The following is a 6,933-nucleotide window of genomic DNA, read 5'->3' on the forward strand; positions in this document are numbered from 1 at the left end:
TAGGAACCGCAGCACACTGGATGCCCCAGCCCCATTTAAAGGTCCCCTCCTGTTCCCTCCAGCAGCTTGTTGCCATGCAAGATGCTGGGCCAGGGTTACCAGCTCCTCAAATTTTATAAAATCCAAATCTTCATGAGAAACATCCTCATTTTTAAATATCAAGAACTGATTCAAAAACCGTTTAAACACTTCTGCAGCTGGGTTTAGCCCACAGCTTCCGAGTTGCAATCCCTTTCGTTCTAGACTTAAATTATTTCCATCATGGCAGGTGTGTGAGGACAAAGCCTCCAAACTTTCCAACCTGTAGGCCAGTACAGGAAACAAAGTCCATAGAGTATAACGAACATCTCCCTCTTCCAAACAAGACCGCCCACACCCAGCTCCGACGTGGTTATCTGGTTGTGTGTCCACAGGGATGGGCGTCACAGGACATGGTGTCCTCACATACATTCTCGCCGACATCTGCCCAGCAGCCCCTGACCTGCTGTCATTTAAGTCTGTTTCCTCTTAATCCAGTATGAGTTGATGGCAGGTGATGGAAATTAATGTGTAACTCGCAGAGGAGCACACCGGTGTCTCCACAGCTTATGGTTTGATGAGGCCAATACTTAACAATTAAAAATGATTAATGCCCCCAGAGAGTCTACCAGTGATGAAGGGAGTATCTTACACTTCCCAGAGCAGTCATGCACTGAGCTTCATTCCCCGCATAGCCAAATGATGGTGTTGATGATAAAATAGCTGAACTTTTTAAATTGAGGGGCGATAGTCCCAGAGTATTATTACCTCTCTTGCTTTAAATGGTAATCTTAAAGGTTGCATTGTGCTCTTCCTTTATTTTGGCATAGATATATAGAGAGAGATATTATGGGGAAGTTTATTTCTTAGGAAGTGCACTGAATAATGTATTTCTTTTACAGTGTAATATGGGGGTGGGGGAAATGAAAAAGAAATGTGTATTTTTGCTAGTTGCCTATCTTCTGAGATAAAAAGCACAATACTGCAATGGATCCAATAATCCAGTTAGGTATTATAGATTAGTATTTAAGTTTGCCGTAGATGGTGTGTGCTAAGTAAAAGTTCCATGATTCACAGTTTTGGTATTTAACCCATGTTGCAAAAGCTGTGTTACTGGTCAACAGAATCTAATGATGTGCAACCCATAACACAGGCATTAACTAGTCACTAACATTTGTAAAGCAAATGCACCATGCAGAAATCTTCATCCATTTTTATAGCAGACTACATTAAAACAAGTTAAATCATACTGTCTGGGGGAAAATCGTCTTGTTTGTACAAAGTGAAGAATGTTGCCCAACAAGGGCCTGTTTTGTTCCGGGAAGAAGCAAGTGGTGTAGAGAGAGCATTCGTTCACGGCTTTAAAAGCCAAATGAAGTCAGTGACCCATCCAGTTAGACCCCAAAAGGAGCTGGAACATTGGTTTTCTTTAGAACTAGAGTTGGAGGAAGACTCCCCAGCATCCAGACTGTAATTGCTAAACCATTAGGAGACTCCGAACCTTTTGAGAATCTAAGAAAAGCTAGACTCTATCCCCAGAAAAAATGGATATATACAAATTTGGTTGATGATTTCACAGGATCCAGACCCTGAAACCATCCACGATTCGTGCTCTAACTTCAAAACACTGATCTTGTCCTGCCTCTTCTCACTTTACCAATGACTGATGCACCCCTTGTCTCCCAGTCCAGCGCTGCCGCTGCTACTTTGTTAGTAAATGCGAGTTGTAGCCAGACAAAAGCACTTGAAAGTCCCTTGATGTACAAAAAATGTTCAAACAGTGTGGATGTTTACATATCTTAAGTCTCCAGCATTTAAGCCAATTAATGATCATCTCAACAAACACTGGGCATATCTGGTTTCCCATAACAGCCTGTCAGCAATGCTGCCTGGTCAATTCGTTTGTGTGTGTGTGTGTGTTTGTGTGTGTGATTTATAAAGAGCGATTTTGGTACTTCGTACTTGAAACAAAATTTTAAATATCTTTTGAAATACTGGATGTGGATTCTTACCCATGAGTCAGAGGTAGGCAATGAGCGTTGTCCCACAGGAGTCATGTTACTGTAATTACTATAAAACTACTTGAGAACATTTGAGAACCTATATACAGCCATCTGCTCGTCCATCAATGGCCAACTCATTGCTAAAAGCAGAGAGAAAGGGTAGGGGTTCTCAGACTTTCTCGTGCTTCAGTAGAACCTGGGAGCTGCTAAGCATGCGGGTCCCTGGGGGTGGGCCTAGGGACCAGCTGATGTGGGTCATCTCCTGAGAAATAGTGCGCCATAGCCCTCACCAGTTCACTCACAAAGGCTGGTTCTTGCCTTTGACCTAAGGAGACGTCCTGAGCTCCTGAGTCTGGTTTGCCAGAGGCATGTCAGAGCTAAGAGTGTCTAGCTGGGTTCCCAGCCGTGCTGATGATTTCACACGCCCGTTGCCTTACTAACCCTGACAAGGGTGCTGTGAGGTCACTGTGGACCAGAGATTTGTACAGGCCTTAGTAAGGGACAGGGCGGCCTGGACTTCACCCCCAGGGCTTTGCTCTTTCCACCACCTGTGTTTCGCTGATCCCAGGCCCTCTGGTCGGGGGAAGGCGGATGGAGGGCCTCTGGTGGGAGGAAGGCGGATGAGGGGGGCAGGGTCGGATAGGAGGGGGGTGGTTCTGACTGTAGACTAAAGTTGGCTCTAGATAAGTGTCTGGGCAGATTCTTGGAATGGAGCAGGTTTAAACCCTGCAAGACACCACACTCGCCTCCTACTACCCTACCCATCCCCACCCCCCAGGAGTGGATTATCAGACCTAACCAAGAATTCCTCAAGTAACAGATTTTCCTTTAATATTTAAGACAGAAACCAAGGTAGCTATTATGGAAAACAAGTTTTAAAGTGTTTCCTTTAAACAATCTAGTTGGGAGAAGCAAAACATTAACACAGAAACTTAACTGAGACGACTGACTAACAGCGGGGTTATTGAAGGTGCCCTGGCAGGAGCACGACGGTGGAATTGAGGTGACATGGAGTTCCCCGTGGCTCTGTCCACATCACTGAAGTGGTTGGTTCTGAGAAATTACTGGAAGTGTCCCAACAAGATTGGCCTTATCCCTGGGGAGTCACCTACTTAATTTGACAAGAGCCCTACTCACCAATACGGTAGACACCACACCCCCTTGAGGAACGAAGGGCTCGCTTTCCTCAGCCTGAGCCCCTTGTGGGAACTGCCTTAACTGAACCATCATTCTGACCAAGGTCACATCTCCTTCCGTGGGCAGTTCATGTCCAAAGACTGGCTGGTGTGGAGTATACAGACCTGGCCCCTTGTCCCTAACCAAGGGATCTCTGAAGGGTCATCCCAGCTTCAAACCCCCCAGTAGGACGGCTGAGCCACAACTCAACTTTCTCTTCCCTTCTTTTCCTCCCCCGCCCTCCACATGGATCCCAAGGGCACTTAGTCCCTGGGAACCTCCTGTGCCTCAGTCTCCATCTCGACTACTCTGTTCCTTTGGTCATGATCAAGTTTAAAGGAGGGTGCACACACTCAGGGTAAGTTATTTGGTACCAAACTCTCAACAGGTATTTTATTTATGTAACTTCACTTAGTCAATACAAGTCCTAAGAGAGGCTAGTATTCCGACTTGGCCCATAGGGTAAGAGAGTCTTCCTGGGAACAGGAAATGGCCGAGGTCCTACAGCAACGCAGGGCTGCCTCAGTGGCACCGCTGGAACTCAAACCGTCCCACTGACCTTCAAGTCCACTCCGTCCCACTGGCCATACTGTAGCCAAAACTATTCAAAAATACGTCTGGCGAGTCTAAAATGTTAGCTCCTTGTCAGCCAGACACCTAAGTAAGAATCCACTCATTAGCTAGCTTTTGAGACTTTCACCAGAAGCAGGGCACTGAGGATGCAGTTCGGTGGGGAGAAAGAAGAGGGCTGGTTGGAGGAAGGAAGTTTAGAGACCCTTCATTCTAGCTCCCACATGACAGATGAGAATGAGCCCAGAAAGGCCAGGTGGCTCGGCCAAGCTGACATGTCTGGCTCCCTTGCTTCCGCTGCGGCGGCCTGCACCTCCCTGAGCTGCCCTGGGACCAGGAATTGCGACCTCAGCCCTGGCTGCTGCCTCAGGCTCTCCTCCCTCTCACCTGATTCTCTCCAACATCTGGGCACTGATCTTGCTCACCTGAGCTGCCCCAGATTCCGACCTCTGTCCACTGGCCTAGGGCTGTATGCCGACTTGTTGCCACAAAAATCCTGTCCTCATAGCTCCGAACTGGTTTGACAGCTGAGGCGAGGCTGAGGGGATGGTGGAGTGTCTACTCCCAGGCTGTGCCTCCTCTGTCTCACAGCAGCTCTGCAAAACACTTACTCATAAGGCAACCTTTGCTGCTCAGGTGCGGACGGGGAGTCACTAAGCCATGAGCTTCTATCCCGAGTCTGACCGGCCACACCTGCCTGTGTGGGAGAGCCACTCCCTGTCCTGGCGCAAACACAACTCTCCCCAAAGGGCCTTTATTCTCCAAACACTCGCCCTTCTCCCTTCTCTGTAGTGCCCACCCTCCCACGCCCCTCCTCCCCAGCCCACCCAGCCCAAACCAAAGCCGTCCGGGACTGTTTGGCCTCGGAGCAGACAGGGTGTCCTTGGCGTGGTAGGGTGGTTGGGGGGTGACCACAGCACACAGGCCCCTTCTTCATCCCTAGTGAATTTCCCCTCCCCTGAGTCCTGGTGAGTCAACACCACCGGGCCCCACACAAGGCTCCTATTCAGGGCTCACTTTCCTCCGGCTCTAACTCGGGTCTTGGCATCTCTCTCCCTCTCATTTTCTATGTAGGCCTTATTCTCTCCATGGGAAAGCTCTGCTCCCTGCCCCGTGCCTCCTCTCTTTCCCCCGTCCCCCTCCCCACGCACACACCCTCATTCCTCAGCCATACCTTCTGGAGTCTGCAGTCCCAGCTGGATACAACATAAAAGAGGTGGAACAACCTCAACTGTGAAACTGTTAAATCCTCATTCACGTCGTTTCCGCCCGCTGTTGCTGCTGGCTCTGCAGACCCCTGAGCTATGCTGAGGACACCCCCACACTCCCACTTACGTGCCTGCCCATCATCCAGCCAGCATCCTTACTGACTCATGCTACGGGCAAACTTTTAGGGGGAACAAGTTTGGCAGCTGTGACAGCTCAGGGCAGTGCTGGGCAGATGCAGCAGGTGCCCCAGATGAGTGACAGGACCCCTGAGCTCCTAGAAGTTCAGCAGAGCAGGGAGATCTGTGGGTCCAGAGACGCCGATTTAAATACACAGAGGGAAGGACACTGACTTGCGTCGATAGGGGTGTGTGTACTCTGTACCCGGGACATGGGGATACAAAAGGGGGACAAGCAAGAAAGCAGGTCAGAGCAGGAGCTTTGCCATTCTCGATGGCCTTGGGCAAGTCAAGCTCTGCTAGCCTCCATTTCAGCCCCAGGAGCAGGAGGATGTGACAGGAGTTGCTGCCTTTGGGGAAAGAAAGGCTCAGCCATGAGAGGGCTGCCTGTCTCAGTGAGAAGCTGTGTTCCCTTCTTCTGAAAGCTGAGTTGCTTGCGCCCCCTGGTGTTTCTGTCCCTGTAATTCTCTCTGCACTGAGGTACGGCCACACCACCTCCCACTTCAGAGCAGCTGTTGTGGGCAGGGATGTGTCCCCTCCCCCATGGAGGCTCTGCCACTCCCCCAATGGCGAAGGATGGAGCAAAGCCACAGTCCCTGCCTCACACATGGATGGGGGTCCAAACCACTGAAAGGGAAACCACAGCAACAATGGAACAGGGCTGTTGTGAGCCTTAAATGAGCAAATAGTCTTCAGACTAGTGAGGGCATAAGCAAGCACTCAGCAAGTGATAGCAATTACGTATATGTCATTGACAGACACATAGTAGGTGCTCATAACTATCTGTTAAACGGGGCAGGAGGAGCCTATCAGCATTTACTTATTTGTTTATTCATTTGCCCATTAATTGTGCTTTTAAGATGTCTTGCTCCTCCTATACTGTCTTTGCTGGAAAACAAAACCAAAACAAGACAAACCTTAACGAGTCAAGTAAGTAAGCAAGAGCCAGCACCCCCTGAGAGGAAAACAGATTTCATTCATTCAGACACCCACACAACAGCTCCTACTGGGTGCCACTCACTGACTAAGGCTCTGGGGTAGAGAAATAAGTAACAGCCCTTTAGGTGCTTTAGATGCGGGTGGGAGAGACAAACACAAAACATGGTGTGATGTGTCCAGTGTTGACGATAATAAACATAGGAACACGCTGTGGCATTACAGTCGGGAATGGTGGAGTCAGGAAGGGTCTCACAGAGGAAGTGACATTTGTCCTGCTCCTGACGGGGGTAGATCTCCCAGGTGAAGAAGAGCCGAGGGCATTCCAGGGAGTAAGAACAATATACGCCATGCGCCGAGCTGCCAGTGGGTCAGGTGAGAAGTCTGGGTTGGTGTGTGGGTCTGGAGAAGTAGACGGGGACAGAAAGGGCGTGGTCTGCCCGGGATGACGTGGACGCTATCAGGTGGACCACTAGGAGGCATCAAGAGCAGAGGCAGATGAATCATGATGTTTAAGCTTCAAGGACCATTCCTGGCACAGCCTCTCCCAACCCTGAAGGGCCCCAGCATGTGTTCATATTTTTTCTGAAGTTTCCTAAAGTAAGATGTCTTAACGGCAATCAGGTAAGACTGCTGGCTCTTTTCACTCTGACTTACCCTATGTCACACCATGTTGGGTGGCCTTGGAGTGGCAGCCACAGCATGTAGGGAATTCAGCTAAAGGTAAGTTGAATAGGAAACTATTTTTGAGTGAAATATATTTATGTAGTTTGCAGTCACTCCATGTGTAGCTGAGCTTTTGCCAGTCATCCCAGTGCAGGAATGGCTCCCAGGCATGCCTTTAC

General features: G+C 49.3%; 1 protein-coding gene across 5 annotated transcripts in view; it reads right to left on the reverse strand.

Moving 5' to 3' along the window:
- Nucleotides 1-6,933, reverse strand: part of ST7L (suppression of tumorigenicity 7 like) — a 116,345-nt gene that overhangs the window by 10,908 nt on the left and 98,504 nt on the right. The window lies entirely within an intron of this gene.

The sequence above is a fragment of the Myotis davidii genome, unplaced genomic scaffold (genome assembly GCF_000327345.1).
Source record: "Myotis davidii unplaced genomic scaffold, ASM32734v1 scaffold217, whole genome shotgun sequence".
Classification (NCBI taxonomy): Eukaryota; Metazoa; Chordata; class Mammalia; order Chiroptera; family Vespertilionidae; genus Myotis; species Myotis davidii.